Source organism: Bos indicus, chromosome 3, assembly GCF_029378745.1.
Source record: "Bos indicus isolate NIAB-ARS_2022 breed Sahiwal x Tharparkar chromosome 3, NIAB-ARS_B.indTharparkar_mat_pri_1.0, whole genome shotgun sequence".
NCBI classification, from domain to species: Eukaryota; Metazoa; Chordata; class Mammalia; order Artiodactyla; family Bovidae; genus Bos; species Bos indicus.
The window spans coordinates 21,418,409-21,441,897 of record NC_091762.1 but is presented as its reverse complement, the minus strand read 5'-3'; the positions used below and the strand labels follow the sequence as shown (position 1 = coordinate 21,441,897).

Below are 23,489 nucleotides of genomic sequence, written 5' to 3'. Positions count from 1 at the left end.
AGGAGAGGACCACCTTACCCTCGTCCCGTCCCAGTGGGACGTCAGCATGCCGGACGCGACAGAAAACGATGTATCCGCTCCTCTGTCTGGACGTGGGAGGTGCAAACTAGGACCTGCAGGGGAGGAAAGCAAGGCGAAATCTCAAGAAACGCCCTGATCTAAAGCTATTTTCAAGTCCGCCTCTTTGGCAACTCAGGCCTCTAGGGCGATTGAGGGTGCTGTCGAGCCGTCGCACTCTCGACCGCACTCGGAGTCCACGCGGAACCAGGAGGAGCCCTGCGGCCTGGGAGCCGCTGCGCATGCGGCCCGCGCCTCCCTCGGGGTCTGAGCCCCTGAACCTCAGACGCGAACGCAACGCCGCACTGAGAAAAGGAGGAAAGCCACTGCTGAAGAAAAGGGCACATGCATTCCCCAAATTGAGAAGCTCTACTGCTAAAGGAAACCAGAGACAGACAGACACACAGACACCATTGCAGTAAAACCTTTCAGCGAAAAGAAACTCTGCCTGCTGTGAGGTAAATACGAAAACCCTTCAAGACACCTGCTTTCTGAAAGAAAAAAAAAAAAAAAAACCCCGCCTTTACCTCTCTGTTACATTGGCGCTCCACGACCTGTTGAACTGCAAAATTATAAAAAGAAAAGAAGAGGCGTTTCAGACATTGTAAAATGTAAAACAAAGCAGTCCTTCAAGAAGAATCTCAAGTTTGGAATGAAGACATCAGATCTGCGTGGACCGCGCCTGACTCCTCCGCGGTTTTATGCTGGGCCTGGTAGGCAAAGGAATTCAACAAATGACCAAGCCTCAGTCTTTGCTGCGGTTCCTGCTAAACGTGAAAGTGTGATGCAAGTCTGGACTGAAACTAGAGGACTAGAACCAGCCAAAGACGCAGGAATCTGAGGAACCCCCAGTGCCAGGCGGCGCCGGAGAAGCGCTGCTGTGAAAGGCCTTCGAGAGAGGAGCGCACGGGTCAGGCGGGATAGAGGGGACGGCGGGTCCTTTGTTTCTCAAGTGGGATTTGAGGCATCGAGCCTGGTCCCCGCTGGCGCCATGAAAAGGGACTCTAAGGCACTGGATCTGCCTCTGGAAGGGCTGTGTCCACCTTGACAGACGTGGGACCACCTGGGGCTCAGACGCACCTTACTCCCCCCACCCCGCTCCCGCTCCTGAGGCTTCTGAGAACTGGAGAGTCAGGGCGGGGGGGGGGGGGGGGGGGGGGCGCGACCTCTGGGCGCAAAGTTGGCACAAAGGGACCTTGCCCCGGAAGAGGCAACGAACCCTAAATCAGGCCCTTTCAGGACCTGCAGATCCTTACTTGACGGATTGCCTGTGTTTCCAGAGTCCTCTTCCTTTAAAAATTTGAAGGTCAGGTGTGTTCAAACATGCAATTCTTGGATATGTCACTAGACTAACTGGCCTTGTGGTTTCCGTAGTGTAGTGGTTATCACATTCACCTAATACGCGGAAGGTCCCCGGTTCGAAACCGGGCGGAAACAATTCCACTTTCCCTCAAAAGTTTTGGATTCATATTTTAAACAGAAAATAGAGGTCTGCCGCCTGGAGTGAGGCTTGGAGCTTCAGCTTCCCCATCAGTCCTCCCAAAGAATATTCAGGGTTCATTTCCTTTAGGACTGACTGGTTTCATCTCTCCTTGACCTGCATACAGGATTTTCAGGAAGCAGGTAAGGTGGTCTGCTATTCCCATCTCTTGAAGAATTTTCCATATTTTCTTGTGATCCACACAGTCAAAGGCTTTAGAGGAGTCAATGAAGCAGAAATAGATGTCTTTCTGGAATTCTCTTGCTTTTTCTATGATACAATGGAGGAAAAGTGGAGGAAAAAAGGAAAAGGATAGAACCAAATTAATTGGAAAAGTATATGGAAAAGGTTAAATAGAAAGTATATAAGCAATGGAGGAAATTTCATTGGTAAAAGGCGTTTACAGGGTGATGATGATGAGCCTACTCTTTCATGCATTCTAGGATTCCCAGTCAACCTGCTTTCCTCCAGAGATCCTCTCTGAGGATCACAGACTACCTGGACCTAGGTACTTGTGTGTGTATGTACACAAGACACAGAGGAGTAGGGTAGTAGTGGAGCATAGGAGAGGATGCATAGACTAGAAACATTCATACATCATTTACATTGTAAAAGAGTAAGCCCTGGGTGGGCTCAAACCACAAGCTTTTGGGTTAACAGACGAACTCGCTAACTGATTGCCTGATTGTGCCACAAAGTCGGGAGGAGAGTTTCATCCTCACTCCCACAGAAAGCAAGCATACTTACGGAACTGGGCGGAGCCACCTGTGTTTCACAGAATGGCGTTTCCACTTCGGAGCCTCGGACAACCTGAGAGATGGAGTCCACTCAGCCTGTTCGTTCCAGTCGGGAAGCCGGGAGGTTCCGAGGGCAGAAGGTCTCCTGAGCGTCCTCGCCGCTGCAGATGTCAGCGCCCAAGAGAAGCCCCGAGCTTGAGCCGAGGGGTCCCAGAAAGAAGCTGATGGCTCCTGGTTTGCTCCGCCTTCGTCGGACCATTTGCGCTTCTGGACATCGGTTTAGTAGATGGCGTGTGTGTGGCTGCAGCTGGAAAGAGGTCAGTTTGTTGTGATCCACTCAATGTAAGGCTTTAGCTGTCTTTTGAGGACGGGAAAGGAAAGGTGTGAAGAGGGCGAATAGATCCGAGGAAGGCCAAGGGCAGGAGAAAACAGAGAAGGAGCCAGAAGGAGAAAGGGACTGCAAGAGAGAGGAGCGGGCTGGTATCTCGGCGGGGGCCATCGGCGCTGGGTTGGGGAGATCACAGGGCCTGACTCTGGCGCAGCTCCCACGCTTTCCTGAGGTGTCCAGGAATCCGGTTCACCCCCAATCGCAAAGCTGATGGCCTTGCATTTGTTCTGGCAGTTTCCTTTGCTGATGGGCTGTGTGGGTTTGCAGGTGAATGCAAGACCTATGCGCTACCTTGGAGATGACTAGTGGGCAAGGAAACACACAAATTCACTTTCCCCTTTGCAGGCTGGTCTTCAGGGTCTGGGTGGGAAACTGGAAAATCTGAGTGCCGATATCAACACTGGTTTTGAGATAAGGAGATCAATAGCCAAGCAGTCAGTGAAAGTGGTTTTGTTGGTGGGGTAGTGGGATTGGGAACCTGACTGGGACCAGTGGAGTACTCTTTGGGGTATATGTAACTTGGTATCATTCACATGTGTGTTTGTGTGTATACAAACATATATACATAGTAAGGAGCATTGCTTATATTTTAACTTTAAATTTTTACATAGTCATAAATAAATATATATCTTATGTAAAATTCTGGGTTTTGTGTCATGTGTAAGAAGGTTTTCCATTTAAAACCTTAATTTTTTTTAATTGGGGGATTTTTGAGGTAAGGAATTGGACTACTGTTCTTTTGATGAGCTGAGCAGATGAACTAGTAAACTGGCAGATCCCACTAGCCCAGGAGGCTACCACTGCCACTGTAAGGTATCAGGAACTTAAAGCCACACCCAGACTTTATGCAGTGCAGTGCCAAAATGCAAGACCTTACACTCAGTGATGACATGCAAAGTGCCATGTGCCCAGGCATGGTCTACAAGTTTTACATGGGTGTACTCACTTTATTCTTTCAACAGGCTTCTATCATATCATCATCCTCATTTCACATATGAGAAACCTCAGATATGGAAGGTTAAGTAACTTGTCTAGTCACTCAATCAGTGAGTGGGAATCTGAAACCAGCATTTTGAACTGGAAGCCTGCCTGGCTCCACAGGATATGGTGCCCATCAAAGAGGAACACAAATGGTAAAAATGTTTGGCAAGAAATTTAAGACTGTATATGTCTTTCACAAAACACCAAGGAGGAGTCACGTAACATGAATAAAATTGTCTGCAATATTCTCATGAACCACTTGCCTCCCAAACACCTTTCTTATTCCAAGAGCTGCTCCCCTTGAATCCCCAAACTAAACACACCTTCCACAAGAACTAGATTTTCCCTCCCTTTTATCCTTTCCTCTCACCTTTCTAATACCTCTTCCATAGCTCTTCTGTTCTTTCACTTCCAGGTCATTCATTTTTTTAATTATAAATATTAAATATATCTAAAGAAGGAAATAAGCAGTCATCCACAGTCCCACCTCCTGGAAGGGACCACTGTTATCATCTTTGCATGTTTTCCTTCAAATCTGTTTTTAAATTATTCTAAGCTGTAGCAAAAGGTGCATGGGTTCATGCTAAGTCATTTCAGTCCCGTCTGACTCTTTTGGACCCCAGTGACTGTAGCCTGCCAGGCTCCTCTGACCGTGAGAGGATTCCAGGCCAGAATATGGAGTGGGTAGCTATGCCCTCCTCCAGGGAATCTTCCTGAACCAGGGATAGACCCCACATCTCTTGTGTCCCTTGCATTGGCAGGTGGGTTCTTTACCATTAGTATCACCTGGGAAGCCCCTAAAGTATGTAGGTTTATTTTTAAAATTTCAAATAATGCACAAAATACAAATATGTAAAATTTTGAAACATCTTAAATTCAAAAGTAACTTCTGTTAATGTAGGTAAATGCTGCTGGAGTCGTTTAGGTATATCAACAGAGAGAAGAATATATATAAATATGCTTTTATATGATTGAGCTCTTACAGGTTCTATTCCTATTTTCAAGTATTTCAATTTAATAGTGCATGCTGCTGCTGCTGCTAAGTCACTTCAGTCGTGTCCGACTCTTCGAGACCCCACAGACGGCAGCCCACCAGGCTCCCCTGTCCCTGGGATTCTCCAGGCAAGAACACTGGAGTGGGTTGCCATTTCCTTCTCCAATGCATGCAAGGGAAAAGTGAAAGTGAAGTCGCTCAGTCGAGTCCGACTCTTAGCGACCCCGTGGACTGCAGCCCACCAGGCTCCTCCATCCATGGGATTTTCCAGGCTAGAGTACTGGAGTGGGGTGCCATTGCCTTCTCCGTTAATAGTGCATAAATTTAATGAAAAGTTACAAAAATGAAGAAACTGTTGAACTTTTAGTCAAATTGTTTACCTTACGAGATATACATTTCTAAAAGAACCCTCTAATGCTAATAATAATGATTATAATTGAATTAAGTTATTAAAATTTGGAATGATTCTTATTACTTTTTAAAAATCAAATTTCCTAACAATTAATTTAAAAATAATATAATCTATCCATTTCAAGTTTGATGACTTTTGACAACTGAACATGCCCATGGAACCACTACCACGTTCAAGAACATCTCCAGCACTCCAAAATATCCTCTTGAGCCCCTTTGCTGACAATCCCCCTGCCACGGCCTGTAGCCCTGTTCCAGGTGCTCAATGATCTAGTTCTTTTCACTAAGGATTAGGTTGCCTCATCTAGTAATTTGCATAAGTGGATCCACAGAGTATATACTCTTTTCATCACTCAGGGTGATGTTTTAATCCATATTGTTGCCATGTATCAGGAATTTGTTTCATTTTCTTGAAGAGTAGTATTCCTTTGAGTGAGTATATCACCATTATATCTATTCACTTCGTGATGGACATTTGAATGGTTTTCAAATTGGAAACCATTATGAACAAAGCTGATATTAGCAAGTTCCTTTTGCAGGCATATGATTTATAAATTCCATTTAAAACTTTTTATAAAATCACAAATTTATTTTGTGAATGTGAATTCATTCACAAATTATGAATAAATTCATAAAGACAAAATTTATTGAAATGTTTAAAAAATGTATTCAAATGTTACAAAAGACTGAAGTACCAGTTTATCTTCTATTGTTCCTTACCAGAACATCCTTAATATTAGCCACATGCTCTACCAGCTGTATTATTTGCTTATCTCATTTAATCTACACAATAGCTTTATGAAGTACTTATTATTTCTTTTATATGACACTTGCAAAATTGGCCAAGCAAATTGGAGTTGACCCAAGGTCAAAGGGAAAGTAAGTGGTGGCACCAGGACTAAAAGGAGGCCCCCCAGATGTTGGGCTCATTACACACTTGGGCTAAATATTCTCTGCCCTTCCTGATTTCCTATCTACCTTTCACCCCTAATCTGTGTGCTTGAGGCTGACCCTGGCAACCAGCATTTCCAGGTCTTTCTTGCCCATGGACTCAAGTGGGTGTAGCCAAACAAATGAGATCAGAAGGGAGAGGGGAGGAATGTGAATGAAAAAGGTTGCCTGCCATATCAGCAAACAAAGCATGCTGTGCCATCTGGCCACCAGCCACTACCGACCTTAATAAGTGCATTAAGAAGAAACCTATCTGTTGTTGGAGTAGGAAATGCAAGCCACTGCAGTGTTCTTACCTGCAAAATCCCATGAAGAGAGTAGCGTAGTGGGCTACAGTTCATGGCGTCCCACAGAGTTGGATGTGACTGAGAATGCATGGCTGAACACAGACTGTGGGGTCTTAGGTCCACAAACCCTGGCCCACAGCTGTGAAAGCACCAAGTTCCAACCACTAGACTGCCAGGGATTTCTTATCACATCTTAAGATGTCAGTTACCTGGGTGTAAACTTTGTATAAGCACTTCATTATATGTTTATTTGAAAGATGCAAGAGACTGGATCATAAATATTCTCATCACAAAAAAGAAATGAGAATTATGTGATGGGATGGAGGTGCTAGTTAATGCTCTGGTGGGAATCATTTTGCCATATATAACTGTATCCAATCAACGTGCTGCACACCCTAAACTCACACAGTGTCATATGTCAATTATATCTCAATAAAGCTGGAGAAAAAATTTATAAAAAAAGAAAGAAACCTATCTCTTGCATCTTTGGAACCCATCAAAAGCCTAGGGGGACACATTCCAGTGCCGAAAGTTCAAGTGTTACCCAGCTGGGGAAGAAGAAGGCCTGCTTACTCACTGGCCGCCTAGCCAAGGATGTCTGCTTTGGCTCCAGCTGCTGAGGACAACTCCACCCACCTTCACCGGTGCCAGGAGGGCCTGGTCCCTGCCTATATTCACTTCATCCTCAGGAGTGGTTTAGATGAGGAAATCACCGAGGATTCCTTCTTTTCCCCTAATCTATTCCCACTCTTTCACTGTGTGTCTTCAAGACCACTGTTGGATGCTGAACATACAGGACTTAAAGGAGATGCTGCCCTTGTCCTACTGGTCTCTTCTTGCCTGGACTTTACTGCCCTGGGGTTCAGAACCAGAGCGGCCGGGAGGCCACTGGCTGCCTGAGAACCTCTGTCGCCAGGTGCATCCAAGTGCATTGTGCACCTGCGCCTCTCCAGCTCCCTGCAATTTGAATCTGCTGCCCCCGAGCTTCTCAGGTGGCAAGAGAAGAGTAAAGCAGTCCTCTTTGACCTGCAGTAATCTCCAGGGCTGGGAGGATCTGTGAGTTTATCAGCTCATCTGATCAGATCAACAAAAGAGCAATAATATTTCAACTCCTTCCTTCCGGAATTTTGAACTTTTTTTAAAAAATCATGATTTTACAGTGGAAAACACTCCCCTACACATGACAATAGACCCAGAATTTTTAAAGACTGATACTTATGACTACACACAAATTTAAATCCAAAATACAAGCAATGAACTTTTGAAAATATCCTGTATGTAATACAATGTTACACACGCCCCCAAACAGTAGTTTCCTGATCCCTTCCCATGTTCCTTTTTTCCAGGGATAACCATTTTCACTGACTGTTTGGCTGTAAATCTCCTTATCTCTAAGCAAATATTGACGCTCGGATTTTCCGGGGCCCGACGCTGCAGACCAGCCTGCAAAGCTGAAAGTGGAGTGTCTGTGTAGTTCCTGCCCGCCAGTCATCTCCAAGGCAGCGGCCACCTGCAGATCTACATAACCCACTTCACCACTCCACACGGAACCCGCAAAGGGAACTTTGTCAGAACAAATGCCAGGCCAGCAGCTTTGCGATTTGGGGTGAATCGGGTCCCGGGACACCTCAGTAAAGGGTGGGAGCTGCTCGCAGTGAAGCGCTGTGGTCGCCCCAACCCAGCGATGGCCCCGCCGCAATACCTGCCCGCTCCTCTCTCTTCCAGTCCCTTTCTGCTTCTGGCTCATCCTCTGTTCTCTCCTGATCTTAGCCCTTTCTCGGATGTTTTCGCCGGCCTCATACCTTTCCTTGTAACCTCTGAAAGTTCCAAATTATAAAGATCAGAGAGATGCTTCTTAGCACCGCGAAAGGACAACTAACTAGCTATTCAGGTCCGTTACGGGCCTCATCCGTACTTTTCTCCCGAGCAGTAGAGGACACAAATGTTTCCATCCGCTTACGTCGTGACAAATCATCTCGGCGGAGCAGAGTCGCGGCAGAACGAAGGGAACCCAGCCCTCGGCTCCGGACTCCCAGCGGCTCGTCTGCCCCGGAGCAGCCTGGCCGGGCGGCCCTGGATCAGGGACCTGGGTCTCCTCAGACGCCGAAATCTGCGACCTCTTTCGGTCTGAGCTTGGGACCAAAGGACGAGATTTCCAGAAGTGACGGTTCGAATCTTGACCGAATAGCGGCTTTGCGTGTCCAACGGAGACTTAAGAGCAAGAAACTCTGAATAAAATCATAATAAACTGGGACAGGGCCAATAAAAAGTCGGAAGAATAGAGAACTTGAATAAAACACAGTTCTTTTCATTCAGGTCTGGAACCCTCGACCCTAAAGCTGTCGAGATTCCCGGCTGATTATCGACATCGCAGCCCTTCCACTTTACCATTTAGTCACAGGGACAACTTTTCTAATTAAACAGAAAGGTTCCACGAGATTTGAACTCGGATCGCTGGATCCAGGGTCCTCACTATTACACCCTGGAACCTCTTTGGCAGCTACCTTCTCTCCGCTGCCAAGGAAAGGGCATCTGCTTCTTCAGCCTCCATATGTCCCATTCTTACTCCCAAGACTTGAACACAGTTGACCTGCATAGGTGCACATCCCTTTTGCTTTCTTTCTGCTCCTCTCCTCTGATAGGCTCAGTTCACTCTCACCTCAGAAAATGAGGTAAAATCCACTTTGGGTTTTGTGCCAGGGAAGAGCCCCCTAGCTCTCTATCATCAACCACATATTCTGCCCTGGTTAAGCAGAATGTCCCATCTTGAGGTAAAATTTCTGCAAATAAGAGTGTTTCCCTTTTCCTTGCCTTCATCTTTTCTCATTGCTCCAAGAGGGCAGATGGTTGTCAGGGCAGGAGGTGGGATTTCCTGGATCCCTTAGTTTTCCAATAGTACAAATTACCCTCCAAAGCTGCTGCCACCACCTCTTATCTGTAACATGTAAAGTGTGTCAGCAGTGGAGTGGCAATGGAGGCAGGAGAACTCTCCTTTTCTTCATACATTTCTGATTTGGGAGGGGTAAGGTTTTCTCACAGCAAGTGTATATTTGTTAGATTTACAATATAAGTAACAATAACTATTTACATCAAACATTCAGACAAACCAGCTATACTCACCTAGAAGTGAAGGGAACTTCGCTCAGTCTTGTCTGACTTTGTGACCCCATGGACTGGAGCATGCCAGGTTCCAAGAAATTCTCCAGGCAAGAATACTGGAGTCGGTGGTCATTCCCTTCTCCAGGGGATCTTCCCAACCCAGGGATTTAACCTGCACCTCTTGCATTGCAGGCAGATGCTTTACCTGCTGAGCCACTAGGGAAGACCCAAGCTCACCTGGGGTGACTCACATATCGAGGAGGGCATGAGGCACAGCTCTGACACTTAGGCAGTCACAGACTCTTTGGTCAGGTCGGTCAAGTCAGTTTCTCTTCCATTTCTTAACATATCAAATCTAGAAATTGCAGTTTTAAAAAAGGCGTACAAATATCAAGGTACACAAGAGAACTGTTTGCTGAATCATAGAGGATGCACATCCAAGTTGTCTTACAGTACAGACGGTACTTATGTACCCAAAATACCACCACATTAAATATTTGCATGTATAATAGGTATAAATCATATCAGGGCTCAGACTAATAATCTTTACTTCTTCATTGTATCCTAAAAGTGTTTCTTCCCTAAGCCAATACACATAACAGAAAAAATAGCACCAGTTTTTGGCCAATCAAAAGAGTCAGAAAGATGCCTAGTGTTGCCTTGGGACATATTTGTTTCCAGAGACTGGAGAGAGGTTGACTCAAGGAGGAAGGAGGCAAAGGGGAGGTGCTTGTTATGAGGAGGAAGTTCACAGCTCCAGGGTGAGAATATGAATCTTCTTTTTGGAAAATCAAGCTGTTGAGTAGTAACGAACAACACAAAGTCAAGGTTTATGAGTTCAAGGACTGGAAATGGACTCTGATTCATAAAGAAATCCATAGAAAGTATGTTGAGAGATCACAGAATGGCCAGGAAACCCGGAGAACAGGGTTCTCACAAGGGGCAAAGACAGAATCATGTGAGGTTAGAACTGGGATGGGTGGAGATGTGTGTTCTTCCCATTTCCTCCAGCCTGCACATCCGTCCTGATCTGCAAGCAGAGAACTGGCAATGAAGGGTAGTCCAGCTACATTGGAGGAAACTTCAAGAACACTCTCAGAGCAAACTGCAAGAGTAATAAGGGGAGCCATTGTCTTGATTCCATTTACAGAAATTTCTAGAAGTATCAAGTTAATTCAAGGTGAAATAAATAAGGGTAGAGTTTGTCAAAAGATTCTGAGAATAGTGACAACAATATTTATGATTTCACAGCTGATAACATGATTCATCCAGTAGTTTCTAAACCCAGGCACATCTGACAACAAATGCTTATATTCCTCCCATTTTAAAGAAGAAAGAAGGGAGGCACAAGAAATTTTCTTAATTTGTCTAAGGCCACATAAGGACAGAACTATTTTTACAACCCAGAATTTGTTCACAGATAGTTGGGTCTACCTTCTCAAAAGTGGGTGTATCAATATTTTTCAGTTGTAGGGATGAGAAGAAGACCAAGAAGAGGAGAGAAGGCAAGAGAGGGATGGGGGAAGGGTAGAAGCACAAATTCTTTTATTCTCTCCTTCCTCCCCTCTCCTTAGGCCTCCTTGATTCTTGCCTGCACAGCCCTTTCCCTCCTTCCCCACTCTGCTACCTGGAGTGGAGCAATGTTCAGCTCTAAGGATTCCTGCCCAAGCCTCCTGGGAGGTCTCAATGCCTTCCTCCCAAACCAGCCTTCCCAGCTTGGTTTTCACCCTTTCCCGCTCCCAGGCAAACCTCACAGAATGCAGCCTACCCAGGCTGGGATGCAGAAGCTCCACCCAGCTTGCGCTGCTCCAGGGGCCTTTCCGTTGCCCACCCCACTGGATGCTGTGGATTCCAAAAACTGGGATAAAGTCTTTTAAAAAATAACCATTCACTTTGAAAACTTTTCTGTGTTTCCCTTCTCAACGGTCTTCATGGGACAAAGGGCTAAAGACAATGTATTCATCCAAGTCTTAGAGCATCGCAGTGAGTGCCCAACTCTGTCGCCGGTGGGCGGACACAGAACAACCATCCCCGCGACCTCTGTGCTTAGTCGCTAAGTCCTGTAGACTCTTTGCCACCCCATGGACTTAGTCCGCCGGGCTCCTTGTCCATGGGGATTCTCCAGGCAAGAATACTGGCGTGGGTTTCACGCCCTCCTCCAGGGGATAGTCCCAAAACAGGGATTGAACCTGGGTGTCCTGCATTGCAGGCGGATTCTTACTGTCTGAGCCCCAGGGAAGCCCACTGTGGTGGAAATTGCCTGGTGGACACAGGAAACCTAACACAGCCCTGGAGGCCTATTCCAGGGTGGGCAAACTCTGATTTGTTGGGTGTAGGTGAGGACGTGGGAAGAGCCATCATAGGAGCCCACCGTGTGTTCAGCTGTCCTTGGATCTATTTCGGTTCAGGCCCACAGGATTGAAGCCCTGGCTCCTGGTACCTCCAGGGGCTCTGGCATCTGTGGTCATAGAGGGCATGGAAGTGGCACCATTGCCCTGGGGGCAGGGGTCTTATCCTAGGAAGATGTGTCAACTCCAAAGACCCCAGGAAAAGCCAATACCTCTCTCTCCGTAGCGTTTGGCTGTTAACTGTAAAGGTTGGTGGTTTGAGCCCACCCAGAGACGGTGGGGTGGCATTTTAGAGACCACCGAAGAGACTCCCTTTTGCCAGGAGAACACCAGAAAGTGCAGCGGCGAGCTGGCATGCAGAGAAAGAGCACAGGAGTCAGGGACAAAGAAACAGGGGAGAGGGCAGGTCTCGGGGGATTGGAAGCGTAGATTGCCTGAATCCAGATGCAGCAGCCAGGGATTCAGCCTGAAGAGATGGACGGTGTCGGCAAGAAAATGAGGCAGCCTCTCAGTTTTCTTGGACTGCCTATTTATTTCAAGTTTAAAATTCTCTTTTATACTTTTACAAAAACATTAGGTCAGAGGTTTGACATTTTCAGTTCCCCCTCACCCAGATTTACTATCTCCATAAATCATTGTTGCCCTTCAAACAGAGTTTCTGCTTCAGCCATTCTCTCAGAATCAGCTTTACCATCTATTATCTACTTCCTCTTATGTGTCCTATAGTTAACTTGATTACATTGTAATTCATGCTACATTCCTCAGTTTATTTTTTATCTTTCTAAATCCTGTTTGCCCCTAACATCCTGAGCTCACTCTCTTAAAAAGGCTTCTAGCTATTAGTATCTCTAAAATTCCTAACCTCTATAAGCTATAGTAAAATATGCTAACATTACAACATTCCTTAAATCTGTAACTTCTAACTATTTTAATTATTTCTAAGCCCTAAATTCAGTAAACTACTTTGCCATAAATATTTTCCTCACAAATAGGCTTCAGATAGCAATCTCTCCCATGGCCTCAAGCTGCCGCTTATGTGCTCATCCTGGAACACTCTTTTGTAAAAGTCCTTAAACAAATGTCAATGATTAACTTTATGAATTATTCTCTGAGCACAGCTGCAGAAGGCTTTGTGCCTTCTCATGCTCCTCTCAAGAACAATAAGCAACTTAATATTCCTTTTCAGTCAACTCAGCCGAGGAGAGGAAAAAACAAGACAGAATCACAAGGCCTAACTCCTTCATCCCAGGTCCGTGCCTGCGGGACAAAGAGAGGGGCTTGTGGCCGTACCTCCATTTTGTCAGTAATGTCTAGCGCGGCACCCGACAGTCAATCATTCCTGAGACCCGAGTACTGACCACGGGCGCTGTGAAAAGGGCCACCACGGGAGGGGCGGCGTCTACACGGCTGAGCCGCAGAGTCCCCTGGCTTCGGACACACCTACCCTCCCCGCCTCCTCCGTCTTCCGGGAGCTCGGCAATCGGCTGGGGCGACCCCTGAGCTCCGGTGTGGAGTTAAGGGTCTGAGGCCTCTGCGTTGGGTGCAGGACCCCGAATGCAACCTGTGGGGGCCCCAGTGTCCTCACTTGAGAGGAGATGAGGAACTGTAAAGCAGGGCCCTCGGGAACTGGCGTCTCCGCGTCTGAGCGAGCTTGGGGCTTCAAGGTTCCTGTTTGAGTGTTAAAATTAGGTGGTCTAGATGCTGGTGGCAGTATTCGGGATTTCATGAATACAGTGTTAAGTAGTGGAGGGTGTCCAGTTTCCGTAGTGTAATGGTTATCACGTTCGCCTCACATGAGAAAGGTCCCCAGTTCGAACCCGGGTGGAAACAGGTTGCTCTCCCCCACCGCCCCACCGCGGAGATTTGCATTCGCATTGGCAAAGGCGAAAGGCACAGGGTGAGGCAACGGACTCAGCTGTAGGTCGTTGAGGTTTTTCCTTTCCTGATTTCTGACGATTCATCTTACACATCTTACATCTTTCTCCTGAAGAAGATAAATAACCTTTTCTCTACAGCTCCTTGGTGGTCTAGTGGCTAGGATTCGGCGCTCTCACCGCCGCGGCCAGAGTTCGATTGCTGGTCACGGAAAACTTTCTTTATTCCAGCGTCTGCACTCACACAAGTCACTCTCTTCCTGCCCAGATCAGAACTGTATTTTGCTTAAAGGTCCAGGGCAGAACATTTCTGCACAGAGTTTCTAAATGCCACTGAGTCCGGGCCTCAGGGTCCTGGACCTCAGGCTGGCTGTTGGAGCTGAGATGCCACGAACAGCCTGTGCTGGCCAGCTCTGGCCTCCACTCTTTCTCTTGGCATGGTAAAACCAGGGACTGACTTACAGTATTTCCATTCAAAGAGAATATGGGGCTTCAGTTCCAAAAATTCATTCAAAACCAAAAGCTTTTATAAGATACGAAAAGTTTGCAAGATAGTATATTCTGTACCTACGTGGGCAGTTAACATCATATTCTTTCTTTATGTAAGAGTTATGACATCACTTGATAATAACATGCCAACATCTCAGGATCGTTCCTTTACTTTGGAGTCCCTCTCAAAGCTATCTTCTGTGGGACCTGTCTTCCAAGGACAGGAACAGCTTGGCCGTCCAGAAGAGGGCCGGCCCTCTTGCCCTGCAGGAACCTGGAATCTGGTCTCTTTTGGATGTAGAGAGGGTATGTGTGTTAGTCGTTCAGTCGTGTCAGACTTTTTGAGATCCCTTTGGACTGTAGCCCACCATGCTCCTCTGTCCATGGGATTCTCCAGGCAAGACTACTGGAGTGAGTTGTCATTTCCTTCTCCAGGGGATTTTCCCAACCCAGGTCTCCTGTATTGCAGGCAGATTCTTTACCATCTGAGCCACCAGGGAAGCCCTAAACAAACACGACCAAAATGCATTCACCAGGAATCAAACTGGGTCTCCCGCGTGATAGGTGAGAATTCTACCACTGAACCACCAATGCCCCTACTCTCGAGAGGCTTTTTAAGAGAATAACCTAGATGGTGTTTTATTCAGCTGTTTTCCAAGTGCAGGCAGGCCTGTCATGCCCTGTGCTTGTAGGATGTCTAGGCTTTGATCCTCCGCCCTCCATAGCACCAGCAGCCCTCTGGCCTCTTGCAGGTTGATTTGGTGGGCAGTCAGTGGTGTTTTGATCATCTGATTGGTGGAACCACCTCGTCCTCACCCCCACTGGCTCAGTGATGTCCTACTCTTTTCAACCCCATGAACTGTAGCCAGTCAGCCTCCTCTTTCTATGGGATTTTCCCGCTACTTTGCTAGAAACCCATCAGGTCAGTGCAGCTGCCCCCTTCACTCTTGCCTGGCTCCCTGTGTCCTGCAGGGATCATAAAGTGTTCTGTCAGGACACAGGGGTGAAAAGTCCTTCTCTGTGGCTGGTGGAATAGAGAACCAGATGGGAAACACGTCCACAGGAGGGGGAGTATCCTCAAGAGCTTTCCAGGACTGTTGAGTGGGTGCTGTCAGGTGGGTCTAAGCCCCAAGATAATAATGGCTAGTCTTGTGCTGTTCTGGCCTTGACCCAGTCCCAGGTCCAGTCCGAATTCAAGCACAGAGGCATCCAGCTTTACCACACATATTCCAGTCTCCCTCTCTCCAAAGTGGGGTAGTGAACCACCTTTTCTATCTCAGCTGAATAGAACCCATTGGGTTGTTTCCACCCCCCCTTGAACTTTCTGATTTGCTGAAATGTAACTCAGGAATATAAAAAACATTTAGCTTTAGATAAATTAGTGCTCTCCATGCTACGTACAAGAAAACATTTCAAATTGATTGTAAGGATGAATTTTGAATACTTTTAACACTCTAGATAATTCTAATAATTGATATATAATTGCATAGAAAGTGTCCTGTCATACTCTCAGAGATGACTCCTGGTACGCTTTACCCAACTTTAATAATTTTAGTCTAAAACCTACTTCATGTTGACTTTCAGATTTTCTAAAAATGTGTAAAATATTGGTATCATACTATTCTAGGTTGTCAGACCAGATCAGATCAGTCACTCAGTCGTGTCCGACTCTTTGCGACCCCATGAATCGAAGCACACCAGGCCTCCCTGTCCATCACCAACACCCGGAGTTCACCCAGACTCACGCCCATCGAGTCAGTGATGCCATCCAGCCATCTCATCCTCTGTCGTCCCCTTCTCCTCCTGCCCCCAATCCCTCCCAGCATCAGAGTCTTTTCCAATGAGTCAACTCTTCCCATGAGGTGGCCAAAGTACTGGAGTTTCAGCTTTAGCATCATTCCTTCCAAAGAAATCCCTGGGCTGATCTCCTTCAGAATGGACTGGTTGGATCTCCTTGCAGTCCAAGGGACTCTCAAGAGTCTTCTCCAACACCACAGTGCAAAAGCATCAATTCTTCATCGCTCAGCCTTCTTCACAGTCCAGCTCTCACATCCATACATGACCACAGGAAAAACCATAGCCTTGACTAGACAAACCTTTGTTGGCAAAGTAATGTCTCTGCTTTTGGATACGCTATCTTGGTTGGTCATAACTTTCTTTCCAGGGAGTAAGCGTCTTTTAATTTCATGGCTGCAGTCACCATCTGCAGTGATTTTGGAGCCCAGAAAAATAAAGTCTGACACTGTTTCCACTGTTTCCCCATCTATTTCCCATGAAGTGGTGAGACTGGATGCTATGATCTTCGTTTTCGGAATGTTGAGCTTTAAGCCAACTTTTTCACTCTCCACTTTCACCTTCATCAAGAGGCTTTTGAGTTCCTCTTCACTTTCTGCCATAAGGGTGGTGTCATCTGCATATCTGAGGTTATTGATATTTCTCCCAGCAATCTTGATTCCAGCTTGGTTTCTTCCAGTCCAGCGTTTCTCATGATGTACTCTGTAGAAGTCTTATATTTATTTTCTATTCAAAATCCTAATGAAAGTGAACTGCCTAAATTTCCTGTATTGCTTTGTTTCCCATAAGCACACTCTAATTCCAAAAAATATTTCCATTTATAAAATTCAATATTATGTGCCACAGAAAATTAAATATACCATATAATCATATTTTTCAATGAAGATTAAGTCTTTTAATTATAGAAATCATAGTTACTTATATTACCCTTTCAACGTGGGGGTAACCAGGCTCCTCCATCCATGGGATTTTCCACGCAAGAGTACTGGAGTGGGGTGCCATTGCCTTCTCCGTAAATGCTTTTGCTGCTGCTGCTGCTGCTAAGTCACTTCAGTCGCGTCCGACTCTGTGCGATCCCATAGACGGCAGCCCATCAGGCTCCCCCGTCCCTGGCTTTTAGGTATCATCTAATATGTGAATATCTGACATGGCAGCTCATCCCCGGCACTATTTACTAACAGGGACAACCATGCAGTTACAAGACTTGCGGTGCGAAGCCCCCTCGCGGGAGAGGACTCCCTGAGCTCAGCCTCTGCCTTTGACTCCAGAGACCCAGGGGACCCGACGAGGGGGCGGCACTGGCTGGGCCGCTGCGCCCGTGACCGGGACTTGGAGGGCAGGGAAGGGCCGGGCTCTGATGGCCAGCGATGAGCAGAGCCGCCCGGTTCCAGCGAGGATGCCCCGGGTCGGTTCCACACCTGTCCGCCGTGTCCCTGTGAACCACGCCGCTGAGGGTCGCGGGAGCCGGAAGGCGGGTCCTATTAGGGGAATGGGGTCCCCTAGGGTTCCCTATTAGCAAAAGTGTTCTTCTACTAACTAGGCAGAAAGGTCTCACCGACATTTGAACTCGGATGGCTGGATTCAGAGTCCAGAGTGCTCACCATTACACCATGGAATCCCCTCGGGAGCCACCTGGTCTCCATCACCAGAGAACAGTATCCGCTTCTTTAGCCTCTATACGTCCCACCCGTAAGCTCAGGGCAGTTCTTCTAAGGCCCTGAGGAGACTCCAATATGGTTGACTCCCCTAGGTGTTCAACCCTCTCGCTTTCTCTCTGCTCCTCTCCTTTGATCGACTCAGCTCACTCTCACCTCAGAAAATGAGGTGAAATCCACTTTGGGTTTTGTGCCAGGGAGGACCCCCTAGGTCTCTATCACCAACCACATATTCTGTTTAGGTTAACCAGAGTGTCCCATCCGGAGGTAAAATTTCTGCAAATAAGACTGTTATTTTCCTTTTCTTTGCCTTCACCCTTTCCCCATAGCCCAGAGAGGGCAGACGGTCGTCAAGGCAAGAGGCAGGGTTTCCTGGGTCCCTTAGTTTTCTCACAGCGCTGATCACACTCCTAAGCGGCCACCACCTCTTACCTGTAACATATAAAGTGTGTCAGCGGTGGAGTAGGAATGGAGGCAGGAGAACTCTTCTTGTATTCTTCATATATTTCTGATTTGGAGAGGGATAAGTTATTCTCACAGCAAGTGTATATTGTTAAATTTACGATGTGAGTACAAATAACCATTTAAAGAAAACACTCAGACAAACGAGCTATACTCACCTAAACTGAAGTCAATGTCGCTCAGTCGTGTTCAACCCTTTGTGTCCCTAGGGACTGTAGCCGGCCAGGCTTCACTGTCCAAAGATTCTCCAGGTAAGAATACTGGAGTGGGTGGCCATTCCCTTCTCCAGGGGATCTTCCAAAATCAAGGATTGAACCAGGGTGCCCTGCATTATAGACGGATTCTTACCGTCTGAGCCCCGAGGGAAGCCCACTCTGGTGGAAACCGCCTGGTGAACACAGGAAACCGAAGCACATGCCCGGAGGCCTTTGCTAGGGTGGGCAAACTCTCATTCGTTGGGTGTAGGCGAGGAAACGGGAAGAGCCACCGTGGGAGCAACCCGGTGTTCAGCTGTGCTTGGATCTATTTCGGTTCAGACCCGGAAGCTTCGTGCCCTGGATGCCGGGTTCTCCGGGGGCGCTGGCATCTGCGGCGGGTAGGGGGCAGGAAAATGCACCGTTTCTCTGGGGGACAGAACGCTCACCCCGGGAATGAGTGTCTACTCCAGAGAGAGTCCAAAAGAACCTTGTACTGTTGTCTCTGTGGTGCAGTCGTTTAGCGCATGCGGCTGTTAACCGAAAGGTTGGTGGTTCGAGCCCACCCAGGGACGTGGGGGTGACATTTTAGGCAACACCAAAGAGAACTCCCTTTTGCCAGGAGGACACCGGAGAAGTGCTGCGCCCAACGGACTTTCAGAGAAACAAAACAGGAGTCAGGTGCAAAGGAACAGCGGGGAGGGCGCGTCCCGGGTGGATTGGAAGCGTCGGTCATTCCTGAGAGCCCAGAGCGCTGATCGCCAGAGCCGAGAGAAGGACCACCAAGGCGTGGATCCGCAGCCATGGAGGGGCGGCTTCCACACCGCTGGGTTTCGGGGTCACCTGGGCCTCGGGAGCGCCCACCGTCTCCGCCTCCTGCGGCTTTCGGGAGCTGGGGAGTCGGCGGGGGCGACCCCTGAACTCAGGGTGCGTAGCTGAGGATCTGAGGATTCTGCGTTGGGTGCGGGGCCCCGAAGGCAACCTGTGGGGGCCCAGGGGTCCTCACTTCATGGGAGAGGAGGAACCCTAAAGCAGGGCCCTCGGGAGCCGCCGTCTCCGTGCCTGAGAGGGCTTGGGACTTCAAGGTTCCTTTTTGAGTGTTAAGAGTTGGTTGTGTGATTACTGGTGGCGGGACTTCGAATTTCATGGATACATTGTTCAGGAGTAGAGTTTATCCCGTTTCCGTAGTGTAGTGGTTATCACGTTCGCCTCACACGCGAAAGGTCCCCGGTTCGAAACCGGGCGGAAACAAGTTTTTCTCTTTCTTTTCACCCCGCTAAGATATGTCTTCTCATTGGCAAAACCAACAGGCGCGAAAGGCACGGGGTGAGGCATGGGACGCAGCTGGAGGAAGACTTGGTGACCACCTGGAAGTCTCTTTATTCAGCGCTAGGAGAGGCCCCGGAGCCACATCAGAGATCTGGAGGTGGACGGATCCGCTCATCACCCGCCACTCATCACCGAGCCTGACGACAAAGAAAACCGAGGTTCACAAGGAGAGCAAGACCTGGGCCCGGCAAAACGCAGCGCTACAGCTAGACCAGGAGGGACCCAGTCCGCTACTTTGTGTCCTTGCCCCAGAGCAAAAGCGACGCCCAGGAAAGGAGACGTGAAGGACGATGAGCAGCGGGGCCAGGGCTGGGAGCCCTGCACAGCGGCACACAGCCCTGGGCCGCTGCGACATTGCCTTTCCCGCTTTCTGACTTTCTGAAGGGTCATCTTCCACTCACCTTTCACCTGGAGAAGCTAAATAAGGTATTTGTCTACAGCTCCCTGGTGGTCTAGTGGCTAGGATTCGGCGCTTTCACCGCCGCGGCCCGGGTTCGATTCCCGGTCAGGGAAAGCTTTCTTTCTTCCAGCGTCTGCACTCACACAAGTCTCTCTCTTGCTGCCCAGATCGGAACTGTATTTTGCTTAAAGGTCCAATGCAGAACATTTCTGCACAGAGTTTCTAAATGCCGCTGAGTCCGGGCCTCAGGGTCCTGGACCTCGGGCTGGCTGTTGGAGCTGAGATGCCGTGAACAGCCTGTGCTGGCCAGCTCTGGCCTCCACTCTTTTCTCCTGGCGTGGTAAACCCAGAGTCTTACTTAACAGAGTTTTCATTCAAGGAGAATGTGGGGCTTCAGTTCCAAAAATTCATTAAAATCCAATACCAAAAGCTTTTGTAAGATACCAAAAGTTTGCAAGAATACGAACATCGTACATTCTGTACCTAAGTGCCCGGTTAACATCACATTCTTTCTTTGGATAAGAGTTATGACATCTCTTGATAGTAACGTGCCGATATCTCGGGATTGTTCCTTTCCTTTGACGTCCCTCTGAAAGCTAACTTCTGTGGGACTTGTCTTCCAAGGCCGGGGAACAGCTGTACCGACCAGAAGAGGGCCCTCTTGGCCCTTCAGGAACCTGGAATCCGTTCTCTTTAGGATGTAGAGAAGGTATATGTGTGTTAGTCGCTCAGTCCTTTTGGACTTTTGGCCATCCCTTGGACTGTAGCATTCCTCTGTCCTTGGGCCAGCGAAGCCCAAAACAAACATAACCACAATGCATTGGCCGGGAATCGAACCCGGGTCTCCCGCGTGGGAGGCGAGAATTCTACCACTGAACCACCAATGCCACTATAGAGAGCATATTTGCAGGGATAGCCTAGATGGAGTTTTATTCAGGTCTTTCTCAAGTGCAGGCCACTCATGCCCTGTGCTTGTAGGACGGTCTAGGCTTTCATCCTCCACCCTCAGCTGTACCGGCTGCCCTCTGCCCTCTGGCCTCCTGCGGGTTGCTTTGGCGGGCACTCAGGTGTGCTTTGGATCCGTCTGAGTGGTGGAACCGCCTGCTGCTCGTGCTCACTGGCCCAGTCTTGTCCAAAACTCTTTGCGATCCCTTGGACTCTAGCCCACCAGGCTCCTCTGTCCATGGGATTTCCACGCTCCTTTGCTAGAAACCCATCGAGGCAGTACAGCTGCCCCCTTGGCTCTTGCCTGGCTCTCCACTCCCTGCAGGGAGCATAAAGTGTTCTGTCAGGGCACAGAGGTGAAGAATCCTTCCCTGTGGTCGGAGGATGAGAGAACCAGATGGGAAATGCTGCAAAGGGAGGGGAATATTCTCAAAAGCTTCCCAGAACTGCTGTGTGGGTGCTGTCGGTTGGGTGGCTGCCCTATGACAATAATGCTTAGCCTTGTGTTCTGGCCTTGATGCAGTCCCAGGTCCAGTCTGAATTCAAGCACAGAGGCACAGTGTGCTTTCCCACACATATGTCATTGTGCCTCTCTCCAAGGGGAGTTCTGAACCACCTTTTCTATCTCAGTGAATAGCATCCATGTGGGTCTTTTCTTTTCTTTTTTTTTTCTTCCTGTAACTCTGTTTTGCTGAAATGTAACTCAGGAATATAAAAAAGGTTTAGCTTTAGATAAATTAGTACTCTCCATGCTACAAACAAGAATAACATTCAAGTTGATTATGAGGATGAATCTCAAATACACTTACACTCCTGAAAATTCTAATATTTGATGTATAATTATATAGAAAATGTTTGTCTGGTCATGCTCCCAGAGATGACTCTCAGTATGCACACACTACTTTAATAATTTTGGTCTAAAAACTACCTCATGGTTACTTTCAGATTTATTATTATTTATAAAACTTCAAATTATGTGCTCCAGTAAATTAAATATACCATATGATGTCTTTTAAATCAGGATTAAGTCTTTTGATTTAAGAAATCATAGTGACTTAATTATTCCCCTTTCAATTTGGGGTCAGTGTTTTTAGGTATCATCGAATATGTGATTTTAAGCAGCATTTATCAGACACGACTCAGCTCAAATTGCAGTTTTAAGATCTATCATTAACTTTAAGTTCTTTGATATTAAATTGGTTGAATTAATGTATAATCTTTGCCTGGAAATTTCTAATTAAGGTAGAAGTAATAATGCCCACATTTTTATAGGTTATATATAGAAGAGCTCTAGCTTAACACCTTAAGAGAATGTGTGGATACCTTTAGGAGATGTTTCTGAATGTAGCCATAACGTCACTTGAAGAGCACAACACGTGGACTCTCTAAGTTAAGTAAGGACGTGTTGCTTACCTGATGTACTCCTTTATTAAAAAAAAAAAAAAGAAATTCCTGATTCTTAGTTACCTGCCTTCTAGATCTCAAGTCACCCATTTTCCCATGTGCTAGGTAATTCTTTTTTTAGTCACTGCGGGGTCCTTAGGTGCTGGAAGGCAGGTGAACCTGAGAACATGACAGGCTGCTCTCCTGCTGTGATTCTTATTTGTCTGTGTGTGTGTGAGTGAGATTCTTATTTTTGATGCCTCCTGGTGTGAATGCCCCAAGGAGTGGGACCTTGACTTTGCTCCTGATACAGCAGTTTTCCTGGAGAAGGGCCTGGTACCTGGTGAGCACCTAGTAAGTGCTTGCTGACTGAAGGACTTCTAATACACACTTTCGGAAAACTGATGAAGAGGACAGAATGTGGGTAAGATCCACAGAGGCCTAGAGTATAAGGGACAGAAGGACAAAAACTCCAAGAGGGAGAGAGAAGGGCAGAGAGAAATGTCCTAGAACCTAGAGACATCCTCGACTAAGTATGGAAAATCTGAAGAGCTCTTCTTTCCTTATGAACTTCAACTGAGGAATCAGTGGAAGGTGAACCAGGAACTCTAAGGATCCAGGTTTGTACAAGATGTATTATTGGTGCAGGATTCTGTAGCTTGCAACAATGTGTCTCAAATGAGATAATTTTTGCAGATGTAGCCACGTACTGTCCAGATACCATACAGAGACAGTCTCAGGCTTGCAAGGAAGGAGACCCCTCATTAGATTGTGTGCATCCAACCAAAGCCAAAATACAACTCATGAAGGGAAGAGGATAAATGTCTGGGACCATTTGTGTGTGTGTGTGTGTGTGTGTGTGTTTAACTCCTGTAATCCCTAAGCTGCTCCACAAGAGGCTCTTCAGAGTCATTCTGGCTGGTCTTGTCTGGACTCAATGACTTCGTCAGCACTGAAAACAGTTACAATTATTAGAATACTTTCCAATCAGCTTGGAAGTTTGGCTGCTGAATACGTGCAATCTCTGGAAATGTACATATTGTCTTTTCATTGAACCTCCCACTAAGTTGAGTCAGTAGGGCACAAATTCCTTTGTTAGAGTAACAGACAGGTGTATTGACAATTTCTTGTGATGGCAAGGCCATGAAGAAAAAGATTCTTTCCTTGAGTGGGCAAAATACATTGGAATTTAAATTAGCACATCTATTTAGGGAAAACTAAGAACATAAAG

General features: G+C 47.2%; 6 non-coding genes across 6 annotated transcripts; 5 read left to right on the top strand and 1 right to left on the bottom strand.

Moving 5' to 3' along the window:
* The first annotated feature begins 1,421 nt into the window (after positions 1-1,421).
* On the top strand, positions 1,422-1,494 carry TRNAV-AAC (transfer RNA valine (anticodon AAC)). Its single transcript has one exon. It is a non-coding gene; the product is annotated as a tRNA-Ile (tRNA).
* An 11,996-nt stretch (positions 1,495-13,490) lies between these two features.
* On the top strand, positions 13,491-13,563 carry TRNAV-CAC (transfer RNA valine (anticodon CAC)). Its single transcript has one exon. It is a non-coding gene; the product is annotated as a tRNA-Val (tRNA).
* A 5,139-nt stretch (positions 13,564-18,702) lies between these two features.
* Positions 18,703-18,776, top strand: TRNAN-GUU (transfer RNA asparagine (anticodon GUU)). The gene has a single exon. It is a non-coding gene; the product is annotated as a tRNA-Asn (tRNA).
* Positions 18,777-19,379: 603 nt separating this feature from the next.
* On the top strand, positions 19,380-19,452 carry TRNAV-CAC (transfer RNA valine (anticodon CAC)). Its single transcript has one exon. It is a non-coding gene; the product is annotated as a tRNA-Val (tRNA).
* A 519-nt stretch (positions 19,453-19,971) lies between these two features.
* Positions 19,972-20,043, top strand: TRNAE-UUC (transfer RNA glutamic acid (anticodon UUC)). The gene has a single exon. It is a non-coding gene; the product is annotated as a tRNA-Glu (tRNA).
* Positions 20,044-20,746: 703 nt separating this feature from the next.
* On the bottom strand, positions 20,747-20,817 carry TRNAG-CCC (transfer RNA glycine (anticodon CCC)). Its single transcript has one exon. It is a non-coding gene; the product is annotated as a tRNA-Gly (tRNA).
* Positions 20,818-23,489: the final 2,672 nt, after the last annotated feature.